The sequence below is a fragment of the Phyllobates terribilis genome, unplaced genomic scaffold, assembly GCF_046119375.1.
Source record: "Phyllobates terribilis strain yellow unplaced genomic scaffold, ASM4611937v1 Scaffold_1__5_contigs__length_1240528914, whole genome shotgun sequence".
NCBI classification, from domain to species: domain Eukaryota; kingdom Metazoa; phylum Chordata; class Amphibia; order Anura; family Dendrobatidae; genus Phyllobates; species Phyllobates terribilis.
The window spans coordinates 582,876,438-582,902,864 of NW_027362761.1; positions in this window are offsets into that span (position 1 = coordinate 582,876,438).

A 26,427-nucleotide genomic window follows, 5' to 3' on the forward strand; every position below is an offset into this window, starting at 1 on the left:
AACTTTCTCAGGTGCGCCCTATACACATAATACCTTTTCCAGCTTTGTACTTCCCGGTCTCGTGTACACTTATGATGTCCTCTGGGTGTCACCATTAATAGTTGGGTCTTTCTTTGTGTCTCACTGAGGCTTTGTTTAACCCACAAGGCCTTCATTCCCTCGGACCTACTTCTGGTGGATTTTCAGGGTCACTCCCACACCTTTAAGCCTCAGAGACCAACTCATTTTACTAGATCTAACAGGTGTGGAACTTCTGTCTTCAGTACCCTCTTGGATAGATGGTTCTCTCGTGGTCTTCTTCACCTAATAGCGACCCAGCAACCATGGCTACAGGCTCCCATTTCTGTCAAGTGACACTGCTTCTTCCTTCACAGACAGACAAAATCTTCTAGCCTCTCTCAAGAACGGCAGCAACTGCCCACTTCTCTTATAGGTGGTCCATCTTCCTCATTCGGAACAACCATAGAGTAAACCTCCCTTCTGTAACACAACCTTTGGTGGCACATTGTCCTTATGAGTATGCCCATTCCCAATTACTAGTTACAGGCTTACAGGTATCAGAGCTCCAAGCCATAAAGGATGGTACACCCAACGTAAGGAATGCCAACATGAAAACCTGTATCCAAGCCTTTAACATTCAGTAGGAGCAGAATGGCCCAACGACAATGGTATCAAAGTGTCTCTTGTAAGAGGGTTCTTGAATAGTCTGCATCGACCCTCTTACAAGGCCCCTTCTCAGACTCAGCCAATGCATAGACCGAGAAGGGGGCTAGTCTAGATATTAAAATGAATAGCCTCCTTCACACAAAGTACTGATTATTATTATTATTTATTGTTATATATTTATTCCATGGCGCTTTACATCTGATGATTTACAGATAGGTTTTCTCCTGCGTTAAACCCAAAATGGAAATGGATCAGTGCTGATATCTGGAGATCGGGGCAGTTTTTTTAGTTTAAGTATATTACTAAGTTGTATATAGCTCCATTTCAATCACATCTAAAGATGACTTTACAATTTATTCCCTTTATCTCTGTGACTACGTAGGAGATTTGGAGCTCTATAGCGGAAAATCGAAGCTCTGACCTATGTGAATACAATAACCAAAGCTGTCATTTTAGTAAATCGTGGTTTTCTTGCAAAGTGCACATCTGTTACGATGATGTGAAGCAGCACGTATTTTGCCTTGTTTGTCTCCAGCTGGAATATGAGCAGACAGGACCCATCATTCTTGCAGTACAGAGGTGTCACAGGCAGCACTTTGCCTGACAGCAAATGTACATCAAGATACCAGGGAAGTAAAGACGCTAAAGTCTCATCTGAATCTCCAAGGGTCAAATAAACAGGACTCAGTTCTTGCTGCCTTTTCCTCCAAATCATCCTATTCCTAATGTCACATCTACCTGCGAAAGGTCTTATTCCATGTCCTCATCATGGACTAGTGCTGTCAAACCTTCTGCAGTGTACAGTAAGTAAATACTGTATGTGCCATGACATCCTCCTTTGGCTGTCCAGGCATACTGGGAGTTGTAGTTTGGAAAGGTTTGAAGGATGGAAACCATTAGTCTAAAAATGTGTCGCAAAACCTTTTTGGACACAATTGCACCATAGATTTGTGATAACAGGTGAGCATGAATGAAAATTCCATCCATGGCTGCAAAGTTTTTTTGTTGAGCCCAGACAACCCCCTTGAGCAATTTTCTGTTCCGCATGGGAATGTCCACGAGAAACACCCACTTTGTGGCATGTTTGCATAAATCCTTGTAAAAAAGTTTTTTTTACAAGTGACTGTTGAAGATCACCCTCTTACAAAGAGAGACTCGCCCTTTAAGATTGTCGAGTAACCCCCCTTCCACCTTTGTTAATAGTTCAGGCACTTTTACTATGTTCTTTTGTTGGGTGGACTGCCCAGATGACCTGTTCATTAATATGTTGTATGTAGAGTGTCTTTGACCATGGGATGTCATGCGGATGTGCAATTATGGGGAGCACGAGAGAGTAGCCCAGGTAAATAACATCTTTGCAAGTACGGGATGTGAAGAGTTAAGTTCAAGTTGTTTGTCTGCAGAGTGAGTAGATATAATTTCTGCATGAGTGGGTAGGATAGGAACATTCCTGGTACATGCCTTGAGCTTCACTCAGGGTCAGTGACAGAGGGCAGGAGAATGGGTTGGAGCACTGTGCTACCAATAATGTGTAAAGTTGGGGATGGCCATTCTTGCCATTGCTGTGCTTCCCCAGGGTTAAGGGGGCTTCGCTCTTCGAACTGTCCCTGGCTGTGGGAGCAGTGCTAGTCTATAGGGAGTGGAGGAAGAGATGCTGCCCCCATTGTAAGTTTGAGTTGGGGATAGGGAAAAGCTTGCCACAAAGTTTCCCGGACAGATTGGTGAAGGAAGGGTGGAAGATTGAGGGAGAGTGACCACCCGAAACAGAGAGAGAATGTGAAGGAATGTCGCCAAGTAGAGGACTCAAGAGTGTGACAGTGACCACACCCGGGAGGCCCTAGTCACAAGCTCTAGGTGCGGAAAGTGCCACAAGAGTGTGAGACAGCCAGTGTAAAGAGAGAGCATGGCGCGAATGTGAGAGAGTCCGGTTGAGGAGATTACGGGGACAAGGCGAAGTGCCCAAAAGATTGGTCTGTGTTGTGCGATTGTGTATGTCCAACTGTTTTTTAAATGTGGAGACTTTGAAAATGCCCAGTATAAAGTTTAATGCTTTAATTTTGGTCCCCCAATGAGTAAACTGCATCATAAACTTCAGATATTATTGTGGCTTTTTCCCTGCCACCCCGAGAGGAGAATCCCCAGCCATGACCCAACCGGTAAGTTGCATCAAGGGTGGAGGCATACCATGCTTATTTGGCACATGTCTAACACTATTACTCACTTTTTAAGGTTTGATTGAGAGGAACGTCTTATCAGAATGTTTGCAACTAAATTGAATAAAAATCTTCATAACATCTTAAACTATTGCAAAAAGGACTACACCTATCACAGCAGGACCAAGAAATATGGAGAAAGTTGACTTCCTCGTAGATGATCATACGTTAGTCCTTTCCAGTGCATTTCAAGCAAATTACAGGAGATTATATATTTCAAATTCCATGTGTCTGCATAAGGGGGCGAAATAAACGGTAACAAATAGTATGTGACTCCTTCAGGTCTGGTTTTGATAAGGCCGCGCAGGCTCTATATCACAAACAGAATGTTTCAAAAGTTTCTTGACACAAAACATCTGTGGGTGAAGGTCTCGGGTCTTATCTCATAAAGGTGACCTATTTTATCTACTCATATCTGGAAACAAGTAAGGTGTTACAGATCCGGGTGGTGGAACCTCTGTGCTGCGATACAAGGAGGGACCAGTGGGGCGTAACTAAGTTCCTACCCGGACCGACCCTGGCCACACGGCGGCTTAGTCGACTCCGTGAACCAAGGAGGGACCAGGAAGGTGAACCAGGTGCCATTCTGGGACCGACCTTGTGCGAGAGCAGGCGACTCCCACGGGACTGATGGCCGACTGGCACAGCAGATGAGCACAGCTGGAAGACAGGCAGGTGATGCGGGTAGACAGGCAGGCGTGTACGGCTGATAGACAGGCTGGAGGACTCCGCTGATAAACAGGCAGGCAGGCATGGCTGACAGACAGGCTGGCGGGCACGGCTGATAGACAGACTGGCGGGCACGGCTTATGGACAGGCAGGCGGGCATGGCTGACAGACAGGCTGGCGGGCACGGCTGATAGACAGACTGACGGGTACTGGAACCTGAGGACTGAGGAGAGTGTAAGCACACAAGCAAAAATCTTGCACAGGCACCTCCTGGTGCCTTATATAGCGGAAGTCCTCCGGCCATTGGCCAGGGACTCTCAAGCACAGTGCCTGGAGACCCCGAGCAGAAGCAGCAGGAGCGCCGGAGGACGCCTAACCGGGGCCGTGGCGGTGAGGGGATCGGCGTCTCTGCCAGGCAGGAGGCAGAGACGCCGATGCTACAGTACCCCCCCCCCCCTTTTCTTTAGGCCCGCCAGAAATTTTTCTAGAAGAAGAGGAGCATGAATGTTCTCCCTGGGCTCCCATGACCTCTCCTCAGGACCAAACCCCTTCCAATCCACAAGAAAGAAAGTCTTTCCTCTTACCCTCTTGACAGCCAAAATATTCTCTACCTCAAAGACGTCCTCAAAGGAGACTGGAGCTGGATTGGTACCTGGATCGTCAGAGAAAGGATTAAGGAGAACAGGCTTGAAGAGAGGCACAAGAAAGGAATTGGGAATCCGCAGGGAGGCAGGGAGTTTCAGCTTGTACGCCACTGGATTTATTTGGTTCAAAATCTCAAAAGGACCAATGAACCGAGCACCCAACTTGTATGATGATATCTTGAGATGGACATATTTGGAGGAAAGCCAGACCTTGTCTCCCGAACGAAATAGAGGCAGATCCAGATGTCTCTTATCAACATGCTTCTTCATCCGCTCAGAGGACTGAAGAAGCACAGATCTAGTGTCTTCTCAAATCACTGAAAAGTCACTGACGAGAGACTCCGCGGCAGGATTGTCCACTGAAGAACAGATGGGAAATGGAATTCAGGGGTTTCAACTGTAAACCACAAAGAACGGAGACTTAGCAGAGGACTCACTCACATGGTTGTTGTAAAAAAACTCGGCCCAAGGCAGAAGTTCTACCCGATCGCTATGGTGAGCATTGACAAAGTGCCAAAGAAAACTGGTAAGGATCTGATTAATACGTCCCACTTGACCATTGGATTGAGGATGATAGGCCGAAGAAAAGTCCAAAGTGACATCCAGCAATTTGCACGTGGCTCTCCAGAAGTGAGGAGTGAACTGAACTCCTCTGTCCAAGACAATGTGGAGGGGTAAGCCGTGGATACGAAAGATGTGTCGGATGAAGTCCTTAGTAGTGTTGAGCCACCCCCGTAGTGTTCGCGTTCGGTTTGGTTCGTCGAACACCCGTATGTTCGCCGAACTGTTCGTCGAACTGTTCGTCGAACACCTTCGAACACCGTTAAAACCAATGGCAGGCAATCAAAAACACATAGAAACACATAGAAAACACCTTCAAAGGTGTCAAAAACCTGACAAACTGCTCAGAAGACACAACTAACACATGGAAAAGTGACAAGTACATATAGTCATCCGAAAAGAAAAGAGGTGGAGGAGTAAAAGGAGGGGGAGACACAGATATAGGCATGTCATGCCCTTCTAAAATCAAGAAAGGCTGGAGTAAAAATCTAAAATCAGCCTACCAACACCCAGACGTCGTGACAAGAAAATTAAAAAAAGAAATATCTTTAGGTAGAATGGCGGTTCCATTCAGAACAATTTCCTTACAAGACGTAGTGGTATCCCCGTTGTGAGTTGTGCCAAAAATGGAACCCAATACATTCGGACTAATCCACCATTTGTCATATCCAAGAGGCAGGTCCGTAAACGACAACATCGACGCGGAACCAAGTACAGTAGTATATACTGTACATCCTTTGACAAGGCAATCAGGCGGATCGAGAAGTTGGGAAGGGTCACCCTAATGGCCAAAACAGACATTGATGCGGCGTTCCGGTTATTTACTACCTGTGCCTCCGAATAGTGTCCACTTATTGGGCTGCTTCTGGGAAGGAGCATACTATATAGATCGCTGTTTGCCCATGGGGTGCTCCAGATCCTGCTCACTATTTGAGGCGTTTAGTTGCTTCCTCAAATGGGTTGTAATGGACGTTTCTAAGGGGGCACATATTATCCATTACCTCGACAACTTCTTATGCCTGGGCCCAAAAGATTTGCCACAGTGTGAATACACGCGGTAGTCCACCTGTGAGAAGGAGAGAGCTGGAGGGAGAGCGGACACCACAGAGCCGAGGCGTTAGATGGAGAAAGGAAGAAGGAAAGAGGGCGAGGGAGGTAAGGGAGTACAGTGGAAGGCTGACCTGAGCTCCCCCATGTTCCTGCTGGGCAGGGAACAGCCCTGGGAAGAAAAGCCGCTAGCGCATCCCTTTGAGGTTACGGGCGCGAGTGGGCAGAGGGACTACGCTGGAGTGCGAAGCCGACACGACCAGTCCGTTCCTGCCCGTGCGACCTCCGTGTCACCGGGTTTGTGCCAGAGCCGCGGTGGACCCTGACGGCCAGCCCCCCTCTCCCAATACTGGTGCCTGTCCGCTGGTGGGTCGAGCCCCCCCGCGGTGGGGGGGGCAGTAACATCTGCAGAAGAAAGACCATCTTCCAGCCAAACTAAGATGTCTACTTCTTTTCGTGGACAATGTGATACGATCCCTTTCTTACGGACACGCCCATCGCTACAAATTCTAGATGAGGCACAAAAACAGCAGGTGCTTCAACGGATATCAAGTGCTCCTTCAAGTGGGCTCTCCTCCACCTCAACTTCAACATCACAAATACTCCAGTCCTCAGAGGTGTCACCCCAATCGCACTTGCTTCCTCGCAGCTCCCAAGTCTCCAGCTGCCCGTCTGAGTATGGGGTAACACAGATGGTTGAGTCTGCACAGCTGTTTACTCATACTATAGCCTGGGAAACGGAGGTCTGCTCCAGAGCTTCTGTTAATCCAGACGAGGAAATGATCTGCACTGATGCCCAGAATCTTTATGAGTCGGATCCAGGACCAGATGAAGAAGGTTCTGAGCATAATGTAGACCCTCGTTCCCAAACTGTAACTCCTGTTGGTGGAGACAATAATGAAGACGATGATGAGACTCAAATACCTGATTGGAGCGACAACTTGACTTTTCGGTCAGGGCAGGAAGAGATTGGCTCTGAGGACGACGAGTGTGAGAACACACAGGGTGATGATGACGAGGTTGGAGATCCCACTTACTGTCAACCCACAGTCAGCCAGTCGATGAGGTCAGCAGAGGAGGTGGAGGAGGATGTGACTAGCCCAGGGGATGGGGATGACTCGGTACCCGGGCCTTTGCCTGGCCTTGGGGATGTCGCGGTGGTCGGCTCCCGGGCCCGTACCCTGGGGTCACTCTTTAAAAGGGTGGATAATTGTTAATTTTATAAGAGTTTGTGACGCCACCTGTGGTATCTGGTGAGAAGCACCAGCGCTGCAGCAGTCCACTGAGGCCGGTGATAAGGCAGCTCAATGGTATAGCTCCCCACAGGTGGAGCTAGGCCTCAGAAAAGCGTATGCAGGGGGAATGCAGGACAGGCAAGACCCAGCTGGGTCAGAGCAAGAACGGGAACGGACACGGTAGTCACTTCAGTACCTTTTACTGGTGGAAATTCAGCCACATCCCGGAGCACTGTAGGGTGAAGGGTACATATCAGGATCCTCCCCAATGAGCGGGTGTAGGGCCTCCTGTTTCTTGCCTCTGCGTAGTAAGTTTCTGACCAGCCTGGAGCTAGGCCTAACTTTGTCTCTGTCCTGCGCTGGCTGACCTTGTGGTAGGGTCTTGTCTTGGAGTTCACGCTCCCAGTATGCGGGGCCTAAGCTTCTCCTGGCTCTGTTACGTATCAGCACCTTAGTGATCCTGGGACTTGTAGTTCTCTAGGGATTCCGGTTATGCCTTACTGGGTCATAGAGATCCCGGTAAGCTCGGATCCAGTGTCCGGTAAATGCTTCGGGGTGAACTGGTTAAGCTCCTCTGCCCCCTATGTACTAACTCTCTACTCGCCTTCGGCCTACTCGGGCCCTCACTAGGCTATACACACTAACGGCAGCTTGCCGCGCTTCACCGATCTTATGGCGCCGGCACACCTTAAGCTCTAACTGGGCTCCCTGAATCTAGCTAGCAGGAGCCTCGTGCTCCACTGCTGAACTATTAACTGAGTTCTCTAGACTAGACTGAGCTCCACTGCAGACTGACCTCTCTTAGGCTTCTCTACTGCAGGAACTCTTCAGAGGAACTGAACTGCCTAGCTCCACCTTCCCTATATATATCCCTAACGGGCTCCCTCTGCTGGTCTGAGGTGGAAGGTGGAGATGTGTGAATGTTTATGGGGGCCTCTTGTGGAGGATTCCATCAATGCACTCTTCTAGGATCTGTGATACCAACGCAGCTGGGCATCACAGATGCTATTGACGACGAGGTTAGGTTGCGCCTTCCTGGACAGAGACGGAGTACTGGAAGCACGTCAACAACTGCATCCTCAACCACAACTCCGCCTCTGACCACACACGTCGCAGTGGCTCTTCAGGTCGCATGGGCTCTAAGCCTTGCATAGCCTGGGAATTTTTTCAGATCGATAAGGACTCGTGTTATCTGTAATATTTGTCACCAAAAGCTAAGTAGAGGCCAAAAAATCCATAGTTTGAGTACTTCATGCATGAACCGTCACATGGATATGAAGCATAAGTTGCAGTGGGAAGCGACTGTGCTACAATGCGGCCTAGCGGGCCGGGCCAACCACCGTCTGCCCCATCTTGTGCATCCGCGGCCTCTTCATCCTCTGTGACTGGGGGGACAGCAGTCACACATGTTTTTGGACGCAGACCTGCCACCTCTTTACCCGCAACAGCCATTTGGAAGTGGAAACACCAGCTGGTGTTGAGCACTCTCCGACATCGAGAGCACCACCTTTGGATCAAGGCAACCTAACTTTTCCGCCTGCATCTTCCACACAGACCGGCAGTTTGCCGGGGACACCCTACTCAACCCCGTCTAAGCACAACAGCCAGCCCTCGGTAAAAGACCATTTCCTCCTAGCCATGAGAAAGCTAAGAGGTTGAATTTCACCATCTGCAAGCTGTTGGCTACAGAAATGCTGCCTTTCCGCCTGGTGGACACAGAGGATTTTCGAGACCTTATGTCTGTCGCAATGCCCCAGTACCAGATGCCCAGTCGGCACTACTTCTCAAAGAAAGGTGTGCCTGCGCTACACCAGCATGTCGCACACAACATCACCGCTTCTTTGAGAAACTCTGTGTGTGACAGGGTGCATTTCACCACAGACACTTGGACGAGTAGGCATGGACAGGGGCGTTACATGTCGCTGACTGGGCACTGGGTAACTATGGTGACAGCAGGACAAGGGGCTGCTGTCCAAGTCTTGCCGTCCCCACGAGTTGTACGTCAATCCTCTTTATCTAGAAGTTCCTCCACTGCTTCTGCCTCCTCAACCTCCTCTCGGTCCTCTACCTGCACCCAAAGCCTGTCTGGTAATGCCACCCGCTTTCTAAGTGCGCAGAAGGAATCCTGCACACCTCCTTACTATGCTGGCAGCAGGGCTCAACGGCATCAGGCGGTGTTTACTTTGAAATGTCTGGGAAATGTGAGTCACACAGCTGAGGAGTTGTGGTCAGCTCTGGAGACCCAGTTTCATGAATATTTGTCTCCACTGGACCTGCAACCAGGGAAGGCCGTGTGCGACAATGCTGCAAATCTGGGTGCGGCCCTTCGCCGGGGCAATGTCACACACGTGCCTTGTATGGCTCACGTGTTGAACCTGGTTGTCCAGCAATTTTTAGCCCACTATCCCGGACTAGATGGCCTTCTGCGGAGGGCACGGTCGCTGTGTGCTCACTTCCGCCGTTCGCATCCCGCAGCTCAACGACTTACATCTCTACAGAAGTCATCGGGCCTGCCAGTTCACCGGCTGAAATGCGATGTGCCGACACGGTGGAATTCAACTCTGCACATGTTGCAGCGACTGTGGCAGCACTGACAAGCCCTGGTGCAATACGTTATATACGTATAGTGTGGGCCAACGAGATCCAGAGGTGGGGCAAATCATGCTGCAGGAGTGGTCTCAGATCAGGGACCTATGAAGTTGACGCGTCCCCTGGGCCGTGGGGTACCCGGAGCCGGGCCGGTAGACGCTGGGGGATGTAGTCACTGTGGAGGTGACCCGGTCCGTGACCCAGGGCGGTCAATCCAAGGGTAATTTGTATATATGGGTTTTATGTCCGACTACGCCACCTGTGGAGTGCGGCCAAAGGGGCCGCCGCTGCGGAACAGTCCTCTGAAGCTGGTGGTTTTGCAGCAATGGTATTATTACTCCCCACAGGAAGAGTGTAGCTTCAGGGCAGTGTGGGTGGATGATGGTGGTTGTAGTGCAGGGAGTCAGTAATGAACACAGAGTCAGTGTGATGCAGTCCCAAGATCTTTACTCACAGTTGTTGCAGTCCAGATTACAGGTACCAGAGCAATCTCCCCCGTCGTGCTGTGCGTACTCAGTGAGGGGCTCAGTCCACCCCCATATAGCTCTTGGGTACTTAGCAGGACCCCCTTCTGTGTGTCCTTTCTCTGGCCTTCTCCCTGCACCTCACACCCAGTGACACTTCTATCCGGTATCCTCGGGCCTTAGCGGGCGACGTGTGTTCCGTCCCCTGGGTCCTATGTGGCTACCTTCTTAGTGAGACTGGTGTGGACTTTGGCCTGCAGTACATGAAATGCTGCAGCCTCCGGTTTCTAGTTGAGCCTTGCTGTTTCTCCGCTAGCTGAGGGACCGGTTCCCCTTATCTGGCCTGACCCCTCTACCTCCTGGTAGCAGCGGGAGTACGGGTGCCCTAGGGTCCCTTCGGTTCCTGGAGCCTTCCTGCTCCCACTCCTCTCTTCTCTCCTTCAGTCTTGGGCATCCCAGGCTAGGCCCGCCTCCGGAGCAGAGCTCATGCAGAGCCTCTGCTCCTGCCACTTCTCCTCCTCTGACTGGCTTGCTCTTTCTAAGATGGCTTCCTATTTATACTCTCCCTGTCATGTGCTCCCCTAAGCTGCTTTCTCCACCCACACCCACTACATAGGACCCTCCCACCAGCTAGGGACCTGGGACTGTGCTCTCCCTTAGGAGCAATCTCGCACTACCCCCACTGCGGGTATGTGTTGGATGCAGGTGTTAGGGTCCCGAGCCATACTCCTTCCTTACCTGAGGGTGAGATACCACACCTCTGGGTGAGATGCAGTACCTCTGTGGCGACTGAACCCTCAGGGGCGCCACACACCCTTCTGCACAGTTTTGAAATGGCGACGAAGATGTTTAGTGCTGACGATGCCATTATCAGCATGACTCTTCCGGTGATTTACATGCTGGAGCACACGTTAAACAGAATTTAGAGTCAGGTGGTGGGACAAGAGGATGTGGAGGAAGTAGAGGAGGAGTCGTATGCGGAAGGGATAACATCTCCAAGGTCCAGACGGTCGGCAGCACCAAGGCGGCAGGCATGGGAGGGTGGGGGAGAGGGATTAACCAGGGCGCATGGTAGCAGCCAAACTGTTGAGGAAGGTGCAGGAGCCGAGGAAGAAGTGGAGGAGGAACTGGCAATGGGCATGTAAGACTCATCAGAGGAGGGAGACCTTGATCCCATTTCTGTTGTGCGAGGTTGGGGGGAGAGGGCAGAGGAAGGAAGCATGATTCTTACCTCGCTACCAACACAGCAAGGACTTGGTCCTCCTGGATGCGCAAGACACATGAGTGCCTTCTTGCTGCACTACCTGCAACATGACCCTTGGATTGTCAGAATTCAAAGTAATTCTGACTACTGGGTAGCCACACTCTTAGATCCCCGGTACAAAAGTAAATTTGCCGAAATAATTCCTGCCATAGAAAGGGATTCACGCATGCAGGAGTATCAGCAGAGGCTGTTGCAGAATCTTACATGTGCTTTTCCACAAAACACCAGTGGTGCACGTAGTGAATCTCACAGTTCTAACTTGCAAACCGTGGGACCGTCAAGTGTTCAGCACTCAAACCGTAACAGAACCACAGTATCTGCTGGTAACAGCAATTTTGTGGAATCGTTTCACCACTTTTTTAGACCATCCTTTGCAAGGCCACAGGAGACAAGAAGTCTGACACATAGTCAACGCCTAGAGAGGATGGTGCAGGAGTATCTCCAAGTGTACATCGAAGTCATGACTGTGTCACTGGACCCTTGCTCATTTTGGGGTTCCAATCTGGAAACATGTCCGGAGCTCGCCACTGACGCCTTGGAGATCTTGTTCAGCGCTGCTGGTGGTGTGCTGACAGATAAGCGCACGCGGCTGTCCACTGAGAATGTAGACAGACTCACATTCATAAAGATGAACAAATCATGGATCCGCAAGGACTTTTCTACCCCTGTGTCATCCTGGGGAGACTAAAAGCTTGAGGATTTGGTAAAATCACCTCACCAACCGTTTTAAGCAACTCTGGGGCAATTGATGCCACTTAAGTGGTGTCTGTGCCACAATTTTTGGAAAAAATGGAGACTCTTTTTGGAGTCCCCTTGCTGTGTTTTACGTGACGTTGGCATCGTCAATTCCAGGTGGGTTGGGTCGCCCCCCCCCTTTTAACTGTAAGAAACTACATACACTATGGCTTGGGGTAACACAGATGGTTGAGTCTGAAGAGCTGTTTACTCAGAGGTCTGCTCCAAAGCTTCAGTGTCTGCTAGTCAGCGTAGAATTTTTAACTGCATCTAGCCTAGGCAATACTTTGGGCGTAGTAGCCCAGCTACGAAGCAAGCTGCACCGCCTGTGTATCTAATAAGAATTTTTAAATGCATCTAGCCTAGGCAGACTGTGGGGACCCCCAACCAAACCCAGACGCTCAGCCCCCCTACCGCCCCCCTTTCCTTGACAATACAATAATGTAACTCTTACAACTGGATGGGTGAGGATCGGTCACAGCTTTATTAACTCTTTATACTCATTCCATTAGAAAGGCATTTTATTTCTAAAATAATTCAGCTTGTTGCAGCATGCCCTGGGTCTCCACACCGGCAAGTTGGCCAACAAGTGTAACTCTCCAACATGTCCTTCCTATTTCCAGGCCACGGAGGATCCTGCGTACTTGCATGCAGGACTCTGACCCCCATCCATCACTCTTAACGCTTGTTCCACTCTGTCCTGGAGTCCTGACAGGTATATGTCCAGTCCAATATCCATTAAGTGAACACCGTCGGGCCATATGAGGCCTGCTTTATCTCCTTCCAGTTGTCGGTGTTGTATCACTAGACCACCTCTGTCTCTTCTAAATTTTGCCATCCGAATATTTATTACCCGCCTTGTCCGTTCGATGGCCGTGATGTCTCGCGCACCTTGCCATACCGCTATCGGCACAATCTCTGACCATACTATAGTTAGTCTTGTGAAAAATTCTCTGAAGCGCTCAGTGTCTAGTTTCATTATTGCTATTAGTTATGCACTCTTGTGATGACCTAGTTCGTTTCCCCCGGCCTGTATAACTAAGATGACCAGACCTCTTGCCTCTCTCCCTACCTTGATTACCTCCATTAGTACCTGTGGCCATAGCAGGCCTCTAATACCTCTCCAGTTGAAATATGTGTTATGCAACTCTAATTTCCTCCCGCCTGGGCGGACTTTCGCCCTTTTTTCTGCCCAATATATATACGAGTGGCCTATCACCCACACTGTTGGTTTAGCGTTACCTGTAAAAGAAACAAACCACGTTAGGATAACAAGTCTGGTCTTATGTATCTCGCCAAACACGTGGATCGCCATCTCCCTATCCTCTGAACTTCCGTTTCTGACAGTCCTGCTCTTGCTGCTTCCGTGGCCGCGCCTATGCGGAATGAGTGTGTCCCATAATCTTTGGGGTGGTTCCCTGCCGATGTTATGCATTTATTAAATATAGATTGGAACTGGTATCTTGATAATGGTGTTCCACCAATGTGTGATAGGAAGAAATTACTTTGTGGCCTGATGGCTGTATATATTTTTACTATTGTTACCCGACTCAGTGTACCGTTTGTGGGTTGTAGAAGTACCCAAGTGCCCCTGCCCGCTGGAACCGTTTTCGATTGGCGTATGCGTAGACGTGTTGCATTATTGGCTATGACTACATCCTGCTGTAATAAGCCTCCACTGGTGGTAATTTTAGATTGAGGGACTAATTTGCTTATGCGTAGCGCCCCGAAGAAGGCGATCGCAAATGCAGTAGACAGTAGTGTTGCTTCAAATTGTGAGTGTCATGTTAATGGTGTTAGGGATATGATGTGAGAAATCAGTTTTAGTGACACGGGACGGGACGTCTACACTCCTGACTTGGCTGACCCCTTTTCCACCCTTTTATGGATTGTCTGATGATGAATCTCTTTGTCACATCTCCCCAATTCAGTAGTTGGAAGTGAAATGCTACTCCGGTCAGACACCGCTGCGCTGACGCCCCTGATATGCTCCTCATCATTAGCTGGTGGAGAAATTCTATGGTGACTTGTAATCTGGCTTGTTCACATTGGTCAACCCGTTTGCCTGCTACTAGTCGTGTCCACTCTTCCCATGCCTTACCGTATGCTTGCCACGTCGACGGGGCAACTGACGCTCTGATTAATGGCATCAACTATTCGCCACTAGATCCCATAGGGAGGGTGGGCAACTGTTGCCTGATGGGTGGGCGTTGGGGAGGAGCTCTGTGAAAATCTGCCAATTGAATTGTAATAAAGCGCTAGCAGCAGCGTTAGACCCCTCAGCATCGTGGCTAGCGCGGACCCATACATTGTGTTTTAGGCACAGGAATGCTAGCCGGCGTAGTAGGCCTAGCACTGGGAGAGACGATGATGCCATCTTATTAATGCAGTGCGCTAGGCTGGTGTTTTTTGTTATGAAGAGTATATTTTTGTCAGCCAGGCGCACGCCCCATATTTCTATTGCTACCACTATTGGGAAGAAAAATTATTTTCTGGGCTAGATGCAGCTAAAAATTATTATTAATTTCAAAGCTGGTGGAGCTTGGTATAGATGGCCTAATACAATGAGTACCACACACTGCTACTATGCCCAAAATTATTTTCCAGGCAAGATGCAGCTAAAAATTATTAGTAATTTGAAAGCTGGTGGAGCTTAGCATAGATGGCCTAATAGAATGAGTACCACACACAGCTAATATGCCCAAAATTATTTTACAGGCAAGACGCAGCTAAAAATTATTATTAATTTCAAAGCTGGTGGAGCTTGGTATAGATGGGCTAATACAATGAGTATCACACACTGCTCTATGCCCAAAATTATTTTCCAGGCAAGATGCAGCTAAAAATTATTAGTAATTTGAAAGCTGGTGGAGCTTAGTATAGATGGCCTAATAGAATGAGTGCCACACACTGCTAATATGCCCAAAATTATTTTACAGGCAAGATGCAGCTAAAAATTATTATTAATTTCAAAGCTGGTGGAGCTTGGTATAGATGGCCTAATAGATTGAATACCACACACTGCTACAGGCCCAAAAGGTTTTACTTGGCTAGGTGCAGTAAAAAATTTGTATTACATACACAGGTGGTGTAGCTTGCAACACAGATAGGCTACTCCACTGACTAACACACACTGCAAGAGGCCCAAAAGGATTTGCTTAGCTAGATTTAGCCAAATGCTGTGAAAAACACTTGCACAGCACTAAAACAGACCTGCCTGGCAAAAAGTGATAGGAACTGATGTAACCTAGCCCTCAAAAGGGCTGGAATTACAACTAGTCACTACTCCCAACCTATCTGTCGATTTAAGAGCACAGACCTGCATGCTAAAAGTGCTAGGAACTGCTGTAACCTAGCCCTCAAAAGGGCTGCAATTACAAACTAGTCCCTACTCCCTAAACCTTTCTGTCTATTTAAGAGAAAATTCGCTTGTGTGACGCCTCTACTCGTAAAGCCCGTGTTTTACCCTGGGTGTTGGGGGACTCGGTGTCCGGCCCTGTGATGGAGAGGTGGGATGCAGCCGTGGCCCGGGCCCGACCCGTGCTCAGGGCCGTCAAAAAAATGGAGATCTTCATTATTCCTGCAGAGATCCATCCCCTGCCCCTCCCCCCGCCCCGCTGTACACTCAAACTGTGTATTAACATTGATTATCAGCATTACTGAGAAAAAATCCAGTTACGATTTGGGTGCACGAACAGTTATCGAACATAACCTCGAACAACCGGATTTTTTTCAAATCGTTCGGGTTCATCAAACGGCTCGAACACCGCCCAAAACAGCTCGAATTTGAGATTGGCGAACAGTTTGATTCGAACACCACTCATCTCTAGTCCTTAGCCAGCACAGGTGCGGACGGGAGACCAGGTATAGGAATGAAGTGAGCCATCTTGGAGAAGCTGTCAGCGACCACCCATATGACGGTAGAACCGTCAGATACTGGAAGATCAGTGATGAAGTCCATAGCAATGTGTTGCCAAGGAGCAGAAGGCACGGGGAGAGGAAGAAGACGACCAGCTGGAAGGTGCCTAGGTATCTTGCTACGGGCACAGGAGAAACAAGCTGCGCCAAAATCCTCAACATCCTTGCGCAGGGTGGGCCACTAATAATGTCGGGCAATGAGCAGAAGCGTCTTCTTCTGGCCGGCATGACCAGCTAGTTTGGAAGAATGACCCCAGAGCAAGACCCGCTTCATATACTGAGCCGCTACAAAGGTCTTACCAGGTGAAAGATGAGACAGGTCAAACGGAGCAACAGTTATTATTCTGGAGGGGTCAATGATGTGTAGAGGCTCCTCCTCTTGGTCAGTAGACAGGAACAAGCAGGATAGAGCATCAGCTTTAAAATTCTTGTCTGCTGGGCAGTAATGGAGAGTGAAACTGAAGCGAGCAAAGAACAAAGACCATCTGGCCTGACATGGATTTAGTCTTTGGGCGGTCTGCAAGTAAGCAAGACTTTTATGGTCAGTGTAGATGACCACCGAGTGCAGAGCCCCCTCAAGCAAGTAGCGCCACTCCTCCAGTGCTAATTTGATACCCAGCAATTCTCGATATCCTATGGAGTAATTGTGCTCGGATGGAGAAAAGAGTTTGGAGAAGAAGCCACAGGTCACCATTCGCCCGGACGAGGATTTCTGGGTGAGCACTGCTCCGGCTCCGGAGGAAGAGGCATCAACCTCCAGATAGAACTGTTTATTACAATCTGGACGATGTAGCACTGAGGCGGAGGAGAAGGCTTGTTTAAGAGAGACAAAGGTACTTTCCGCCTCGGAAGTCCATTCCCTGGGATTTGCTTCTTTACAGGTGAGAGCAGAGATGGGAGCCGTCCGGGAGGAGAAATGAGGAATGAAGAGGCGGTAATAGTTAGGGAATCCCAGAAACCACTGAATAGCCTTCAACCCCTCAGGTCGGGGCCACTTTAAGACAGCAGACACCTTCTCGGGATCCATCCGCAGTCCGGTCTCAGAGATGATATACCCCAAAAATGGTAGGGAGGTCTGCTCAAAGAGAGATTTCTCGTACTTTGCATACAGGCAATTTTTTCGGAGCCTCAGCAGTACCTGACGAATATCCCTCCAGTGAGTGGGCAGATCTGGGGAGAATACCAAGATATCGTCCAGATACACCACCACGCAGGAATACAGGAGATCTCGGAAGATGTCGTTCACTAACTCCTGGAAGACGGCTGGAGCATTACAGAGACCGAAGGGCATCACGCAGTACTCGTAGTGACCATCCCGAGTGTTGAATGCCATCTTCCACTCGTCTTCCTCGCGGATCCGGACCAGATTGTACGCCCCATGAAGATCGAGCTTAGTGAAGATCTTTGCGCCTTTTAGGCGGTCAAACAGCTCCAAGATGAGAGGCAGGGGGTACTTATTTTTGATGTTGATCTGGTTTAGACCTCTATAGTCAATACATAGACGAAGAGAGCCGTCTTTCTTTTTGACGAAGAAGAATCCTGCTCCAGCCGGAGAGGTGGATTTCTGGATAAATTCCCTAGCAAGATTCTCTTCTATGTACTCAGACATAGCACGGGTCTCGGCCAACGACAAGGGGTAGATTCGCCTTCGGGGAGGTGAAGCACCATGTATTAGGTCGATGGGGCAATCATACTGCCTATGAGGTGGTAGTGTCTCTGCCTCCTTTTTATCAAAGACATCCGCATATGACCAGTAGGGTGCCAGCAGGCCAGGTAGGTTAGCCGGAGTAGACGGAGGACGAGCAGGGCGAACCGGAACCAGACAGGACTTATGACATTCCTGACCCCAATGGTGCACCTCACCCGAGCTCCAATTCAGTACGGGCTCATGTTTCTGTAACCAAGGCAGGCCAAGCAGGAAGAAATGAGAGAGACTGGACAGCACGTAGAAGGAGATCCTCTCCGAACGCAGCATTCCCACCTAAAGAGTTACAGGCTCAGTGACAAACAAGATGTTCTCGGAGAGAAGTTATCCATCCATGGAGGAAACCGCTAAAGGATCAGCCAGAGGAATGGTAGGAATCTGATGTCACTGCACTACGGCCTCTTGAATGAGGTTCCCAGCGGCTCCGGAGTCCAGATAGGCAGTCTCGAAGAAGTGGGTCTCTTCACTGGTAACCGAAACGGACAGAGTTAAGGGAGGAGAGGAAGAACTTTTGCCAAGGACAACCTCTCCGAGCGGTCCTAGACACTCGAGTTTCCCGGTCTCACTGGACAGGAGCAGATATGATGCTCAGTACTGCCACAGTAGAAGCAACTCCCCTCGGTGCGGCAGATTTCCTGGCGAGACTTGACCATCTTAACTTGGTCTATTTGCATAGACTCTGGAGAAGAGAAGACTAAGGAGGGGATGCTGGTTGCAAGACTGGCCTTTGGAAGGTTGGAGCGAGGTGCAGGGATCTTTTCTCATGGGTCGCCTCCTTTGAACACTCCTAAAAACGGATGTAAATTCATGTAGCTAATGACACCAGGTCGTCCAGAGAGGGAGGTATGTCACGACCGGCTAGCTTATCCTTGATCTGTCTGGAAAGGCCCTCCCAAAAGGTGGACACCAGAACCTCATTGTTCCAGGCAAGTTCAGATGCGAGGGTGCGGAAATGCATGGTATACTGTCCCACAGAGAGACTCCCTTGGCGGAGTCGGAGAAGAGAGGAGGCAGTCAAAAATTTTCGTCCAGGCTCATCGAACACCTTCCGGAAAGCCGTGAGGAAGGCCTGGAGATCGGACACCAGAGGATTCCATCTCTCCCACAGAGGGTTAAGCCACGCCAACGCCTCTCTGGTGAGATGAGACATGATGAAAGCTACCTTGACCCGGTCGGAGGTGAACTGATGTGCCAGGAGCTCAAAGTGCATCGTGCACTGATTTATGAAGCCCCGACATAGGGCAGGGTCCCCATCAAAACGTGAAGGCACAAAAAGCCGGGATCCAAAGCCAGATGCCACAGCGCCACTGGGTTGAGGTGCCGCTGGAGCAGGTGCCGCTCGGTTCGAGATGGACACAGTCGGGGTGGACAGCGCGTCCAGGCGGGAGTTGACAGTCCGCAGATAGGACAGGATAGTATCCTGTTGAGATCTCTGGCGAGAGACCTCCTGCTACAGGTCTGAGAGCGAAGGAGCCTGGGAGCCAACGGATTCCATGGCCTGTGCAAACTGTTACGGATCCAGGTGGTGGAACCTCTGTGCTGCGATACAAGGAGAGACCAGAGGGGCATAACTAAGTTCCTACCCGGACCGACCCTGGTCACACGGCGGCTTAGTCGACTCCGTGAACCAAGGAGGGACCGGGAAGGTGAACTAGGTGCCACTCTGGGACCGACCTTGTGTGAGAGCAGGCGACTCCCACGGGACTGATGGCCGACTGGCACAGCAGATGAGCATGGCTGGTAGACAGGCAGGTGATGCGAGAAGACTGGCAGGCGGGTACGGCTGATAGACAGGCTGGGGGACTCTGCTGATAGACCGGCAGGCACGGCTGACAGACAGGCTGGCGGGCACAGCTGATAGACAGACTGGTGGGCACGGCTGATAGACAAACTGACGAGTACTGGAACCTGAGGACTGAGGAGAGTGTTAGCACACAAGCAACAATCTTGCACATTTTGGAGGAGGTGCATTATATAGGGGAAGTCCTCCAGCCATTGGCCAGGGACTCTTTAGGAGGGTGCGTGCGGCCCCTTTAAGAGGGAGCGCACGCGAGCGCACCTTGAGCACAGTGCCCGGGGAACTGCACGCAGTGCGCGCACCCCGGGCAGAAGCAGCAGGAGCACCGGAGGATGCCGGACCGGTGAGGGGATGGGCGTCTCAGCCCGGCAGGAGGCAGAGACGCCGACGCTACATAAGGAAAGATGCAAAAATCTATCGATAGAGGTATAACTTGAAGCTTCTGGACCTCATTGTAAGATTAGGATCCCACCTACCATGAATAATTTATTGTACCGGTATGTCCACATAGAGCAAAGGGACCCTTTGGCTCCACGGCTAGGGTGCTGCCGTGCCATCTTCATTCTTTATTGTTGATCCTTCTCTATAATTACAAATAAATGGAATCTTAGAAAGTATTTTCAACATCAAAATTAATTAAAAAAAATCCTGTAATTAACTCCTTAATGTGCCTGAAATAGCTTATCTTTCTTTTTATAGGATGCTTCTACCCATCTTTCTACTTTGACCTTCTTGAACCCAATTCTGCAGTTTCTCGCACAGAGGAGGACATTTCTCATCAAGGGTTCTTTCCACCATGCCATTCCCTTTGTATGCACTAAAAAGACAAGGAGGTTTGTACAGAAATATGAGCCATCGATCACGTGCATTGATAAACTAGAAGCGCGGATGGGTAAAAGTAAAATTGAGCCTCCTCCTTGCATCGGCCTTTCTTCCAGTTGTGATGTCCTGTACACAGAGCAGAGCATAAGAAGAGGCAAAGCTCTGGATGAATCACTGATGGAGGTGGCCACATAACGAGACCCGGGATTGAGGACATTGGTGTGAGGTCGCTCTAGAATGGTGATTACAAATTATTGTGCTTTGGACTGTGAGAACCTCATTGAAAACTTGAGATGGTCCTGGACAATCCCTTTAAGAGAAGTATCTAGCAAATGAACAACATATAAAAAAAACCCATTAAGTGTCAAATTAGTTAAACGCCAGTGTATAGGTATCTAAACCATAACTTTATTAGGTCCTCTAAAATCAATAAGCCCAGTATTTAGACAATTCAACTCTAGACATATACATGTAACATACAATAGGTCAATAAGTGTAAGACAACACCAAAACTTACTACCAAAAAGAGTGCAATAAATTAATGATGATAAGCCCCTCTATATCATACTCCAATAGATATGAAACAGTTGGTACATTAATGTGTATGTATAGATGCAACCGGGATTGTGTAATATGGAGGCTATGTAACGATTGAATGAAACGGTCTTACCCAAGGTTGTGAAAGTTATCATTTCATGGGGATCCCTTGTCAGCGGTACCAAAGAGGATCCAGATCGCCACCGTCTTCAGTGCCAGAGGGTGCAATATTATTCAAAAATTTCTCTCTATGCGTTTCATCAGTAATGAGTCATCAGGGGAGTGTAATGCTGCTTAGTTGCATACTATTGATCATCTCCATAGTTCTCCCCATACCGAATAACCCTTTTATAAATGAGTATTAAGTCCATATTGGTCAGAGTACACTGAGGCAGGATACCCAATACATATAGCCTCTCTAAGAAAAAACTCTCTAAGAAGAAAACAACAGTTATGGGGTAGGCAGGCTGGGAGGTGTTAAATCTATAATGGAAAACTCTGTCCCTGTTAAATAACTATTTTAGTCTTTAAACTACCTGGCCACAGGGGTTAGCACCTTAGAACCTGCGCAGTGGCGCCCCCCTCATCGGTGGCTGTCCCTCACTATCTATCCCTAGAGTATATTCTATTGTGTTAGACAAAGCAGCTATAGGAAAGGTGTTTATCTAGTCCAAGAGGAGTGACCATCCTAAGGTGGTAGTCCAAGGGGAGTGACTGTCCTAAGGCAGCAGTCCAAAGGGAGTGACCATCCTAAGGCAGCAGTCCAAGGGGAGTGACTGTGTAAGGCAGCAGTCCAAGAGGAGTGACTGTCCTAAGGCAGTAGTCCAAGGGGAGTGACCATCCTAAGCCTATAGTGCAAGGTGAGTAACTGTCCTAAGGCGGTAGTCCAAGTGGAGTGACCGTCCTAAGGTGGTAGATCTATTTAGTTTCACACTGCAAGATGGATCTATCCCAGTCGCCACCCCTTATAGGTTTCTTAACCTTATCAATGCCTACAAAACTAATACAAAATGTGGCACCTCCATAGATGGAATTAATACACCCAGTGTCACGCAAGGTGTGGGAAAGACTAAGTGCAGCACATAAGGAAGAGGGAGAGGGAGCCCAGACTCCAGGGAAAGGTGGGAGTGGAGACCTCCTAGGTTGATCTAGTGTCACCCTGTCTCCACTAACATCCCTATATTGGTTCTTCACCAATCACTGCACGCGTACCTCGCCCTGTCTATCCCTGGTGTTAGGCTCAGGCTAGGGAAGGAAGGGGATGAGCACTAGTTGATCCCCACTGAACACTAAAGACAACAAGGGGGGATAAACAAGGGAAAATTGCTTAGCTTTAGTCGGATCCAGACAAATGCGCACACGCCCTCTAGCACCAGAGAGGAAGCAGTACTGCTCTTGCTCAAGTCTTCACAATGAGTAATGAATATCGCCGGTACCTCCCTCTGGCACACAGCGGGTATTTATACACCCAGGCCAGGGTGTTAATTAGCCAGAGGAAGGTAGTCACTAGGTCCTAGACATACAGCTTCTAAGAAGTTGTCTGTAATGATAAAAAAAACTAAGAGATCTCCTGCAACAACTGCAGGGTGACTGTCTGTCACTTCTGACACACTAGTGACACCCGGCTATAGAAGTGTAACATTTGTTAATAATGTTCCTAACGTGCTCCAAGATTCTTTTCCTAAACTCACGTGCTGAGTTGCCTGTATACTCTAGTCCTCATACTCAGGTACCCTTTTGTACAGTAATTAATGTAAAGTTTTAAGTAAAAGGTCCTTTTTGTGTCAGTGCTTTTAAGGCCATGTGCACACGTTGCCTTCCGTGCGGATTTCTCACAAAAACCTGAAAGGAATCCTGATGCCAGCAAAGTGAATCAGAATCCTGATCTCTTAGCCACTAAAAGAAAGAGGCAGGTCATGCAGCCACCACATCTATAGCAGCCAGTTAAATCAGAAGAAAGCCAAGTGGTTGGTCCCAATTGAGATACGTAGTGGCTGTGTACAAGTCTATCACTCAATGATCTACCCTTTCTGGAGGAGATCTGGTGATCTGAGGGTAGGAGGCGATAGAGTCACTTATTTCCTTTTCCATTTTAAGGATAGGCCTTCATGTCCCTTTGGTTGGCCATAATGGTCGGCCTTAATATCCTTTTGGTTGGCCATATTGAATGCTTCATTGATGATTCTTTTGGGGTATCCGGCCTGTCTTTTGAAGGTGGAATTATCAGAGCAGTTTCTCCGGATCCTAAGGTATTGTCCCTTTGAAATACCCCTTTTTAGAGAGACAGACTGCTCTCCGATCTCAATAATATGTTGGTATGTTGGTAGAAGTTGGCTTTCTGTATGTCTGTCTACTCAGGGTTCCCCCCAATGTTCTCTCAATAAAAATGTCCAAAAAAAGGTAACCTGTCCCGATTGGTTTCAAATATGAATTATAAATCCTAATTATTAGTATTCAGACTCTGCACGAATTATGCAAACTCTGGTCATCAATATAGCGTGACCACAATACTATGTTCTCAATAAATGAATGAGACCCATCACTTAAGACCATGGTTTCCTCCCGCCAGCCCAGGAGCAAATTAGCCTAGGAGGGGACACAGGGGGTTCCCATTGCTGTGACCCTGAGCTAGTGGAAATACTTTCTGTCAAACAGAAAAAAATACTGGTAAGGCAGAACTGCAACACCTTCAATGTGAAGTCATTGTTATCTTTCATATGGAGACCCCGCATGTTAAGGAAAAACTCAACTGCTTCCAAACTCCTGTCGTGTGGGATCAATGAATAAAAGGCCTCCACATCTAAGGTGAGCAGCAAGTCTGATTCCAATGTGATCCCCTCCTCATTAGATCAGTGGTATCTTTACTAGAGATGAACGTTGTTCGACTCGAACTGTTCGCCAATCTCAAATTCGAGCTGTTTTGGGCGGTGTTCGAGCCGTTCGGCGAACACGAACGATTTGAGAAAAATTCGGCTGTTCGAGGTTATGTTCGATAACTGTTCGTGCACCAAAATCATAACTGGATTTTTTCTCAGTAATGATGAAAATTAATGTTAATACGCAGTTTGAGTGTACAGCGGGGCGGGGGGAGGGGCAGGGGATGGATCTCTGCAGGAACAATGAAGATCTCCATTTTTTTTTCTCTTTCCCGCATTTACAGTGGGGAGGTGCAATCTGTCAGCCTATCAGCAGCGCACACACGGAGCGAAGTGCTTTTTTTCACACAAGCAAGGGCATGTGTGATTGGCAGTGTATGTCACATGTCCTTGCCCTATAAGACCAAGCCATTTTCCCCGTCGCCACCATTTTCTCACTGCTGCAGCTGCGTGTTAGACGGCACCGCTGTTGCTGTGTGCGCTATATCTTGTTAATTTCAAGCCAATTTTCGCACAAATCTACAGATAGCTTGGGAGTAGGGAATAGTTGTGATTGCAGTCCTTTTAAGGACTAGGTTACAGCATTTCCTACGACTTTTATCAGGCAGGTCTGTGCTCTTAAATAGATAGATTGTGGGAGTAAAGACTAATTGTAATTGGAGTCCTTTTCAGGACTAGGTTACATCAGTTCCTATCAGTTTTTGCCAGGCAGGTCTGTGCCAGTGCTGTGCAAGTTTTTTTCACAGCATTTGGCTGAATCTAGCAAAGCTAATCCTTTTTGGCCTATTGCAGAGTGTGTTAGTCAGTGGAGTAGCCTATCTGTGTTGCAAGATATACCACCTGTGTATAGAATACCAATTTTTTTACTGCACCTAGTGAAGTAAAATCTTTTGGGCATAGCATCATTCTATTAGTCCATCTATACTGACCTCCATCAGGTTGCAAATTGAATATAATTTTTTTCTGCATCTAGCTCTGAAAAAATATTTGGCCTTCTAGCAATGTGTGGGACTTTCTCTATTAGTCCATCTATACTGACCTCCATCAGGTTGCAAATTAAAAATAATTTTTGGTCTGCATCTAGCTCTGAAAAAAATATTTGGCCTTCTAGCAGTGTGTGGGACTTTCTCTATTAGTCCATCTATACTGACCTCCATCAGGTTGCAAATTAAAAATAATTTTTATCTGCATCTACCTCTGAAAAAATATTTGGCCTTCTAGCAGTGTGTGGGACTTTCTCTATTAGTCCATCTATACTGACCTCCATCAGGTTGCAAACTGAATATATTTTTTTTCTTCATCTACCTCTGAAAAAATATTTGGGCTTCTAGCTGTGTGTGGGACTTGTTCTATTAATCCATCTATACAGACCTCCATCAGGTTGCAAACTGAATATAATTTTTTTCTGCATCTACCTCTGAAAAAATATTTGGGCTTCTAGCAGCGTGTGGGACTTGTTCTATTAATCCATCTATACAGACCTCCATCAGGTTGCAAACTGAATATAATTTTTTTCTGCATCTACCTCTGAAAAAATATTTGGGCTTCTAGCTGTGTGTGGGACTTGTTCTATTAGTCCATCTATACTGACCTCCATCAGGTTGCAAACTGAATATAATTTTTTTCTGCATCTAGCTCTGAAAAAATATTTGGCCTTCTAGCAGTGTGTGGGACTTTCTCTATTAGTCCATCTATACAGACCTCCATCAGGTTGCAAATTAAAAATAATTTATATCTGCATCTAGCTCTGAAAAAATATTTGGCCTTCTAGCAGTGTGTGGGACTTTCTCTATTAGTCCATCCAGGGGCGGACACAGACTGTAGTGGGCCCCTGTGCAAGAAATTTTTGGGGGCCCCCCCCCCTGCGCTTCATAAGGCAACAAAGTTATGTAAACATAACCCCCCCATGTGCAGCTCTCATCCCCCCCATGTGCAGCTCACCCCCCCGATGCATCTCTCATCCCCCCCGTGCATCTCTCATCCCCCCCATGCATCTCTCACCCCCCCATGTGCATCTCTCACCCCCCCCATGTGCGTCTCTCACCCCCCCCATGTGCATCTCTCACCCCCCCATGTGCATCTCTCACCCCCCCATGTGCATCTCTCACCCCCCCATGTGCATCTCTCACCCCCCCATGTGCATCTCTCACCCCCCCATGTGCATCTCTCATCCCCCCCATGTGCATCTCTCATCCCCCCCATGTGCATCTCTCATCCCCCCCATGTGCATCTCTCATCCCCCCCATGTGCATCTCTCATCCCCCCCATGTGCATCTCTCATCCCCCCCATGTGCATCTCTCACCCCCCCCATGTGCATCTCTCACCCCCCCCATGTGCATCTCTCACCCCCCCTCATGTGCATCTCTCACCCCCCCTCATGTGCATCTCTCATCCCCCCCACTCCTAGTTAATTAATTGTATTTAAGAAAAATAAAACTTGTTATACTTACCCCCATGCGATCCCTGCAGAATCCTGGCGCTCGTCCACGTCGCTGCCACCAGGCTCTCCTGACGTTCGGCCATATGACGGTGCCACATACATAGCCAACAGCTTTTGTTTTGGCCAAAAGATTTTTAAAGCTGCCACTACGATAAGGTAGACTCTTCTGGCCGGGCCCTACTCTAACCTATTAAAATTTTCTTAAAATATCCAATACTCTTTTTAGATATATTTTTATTTAGT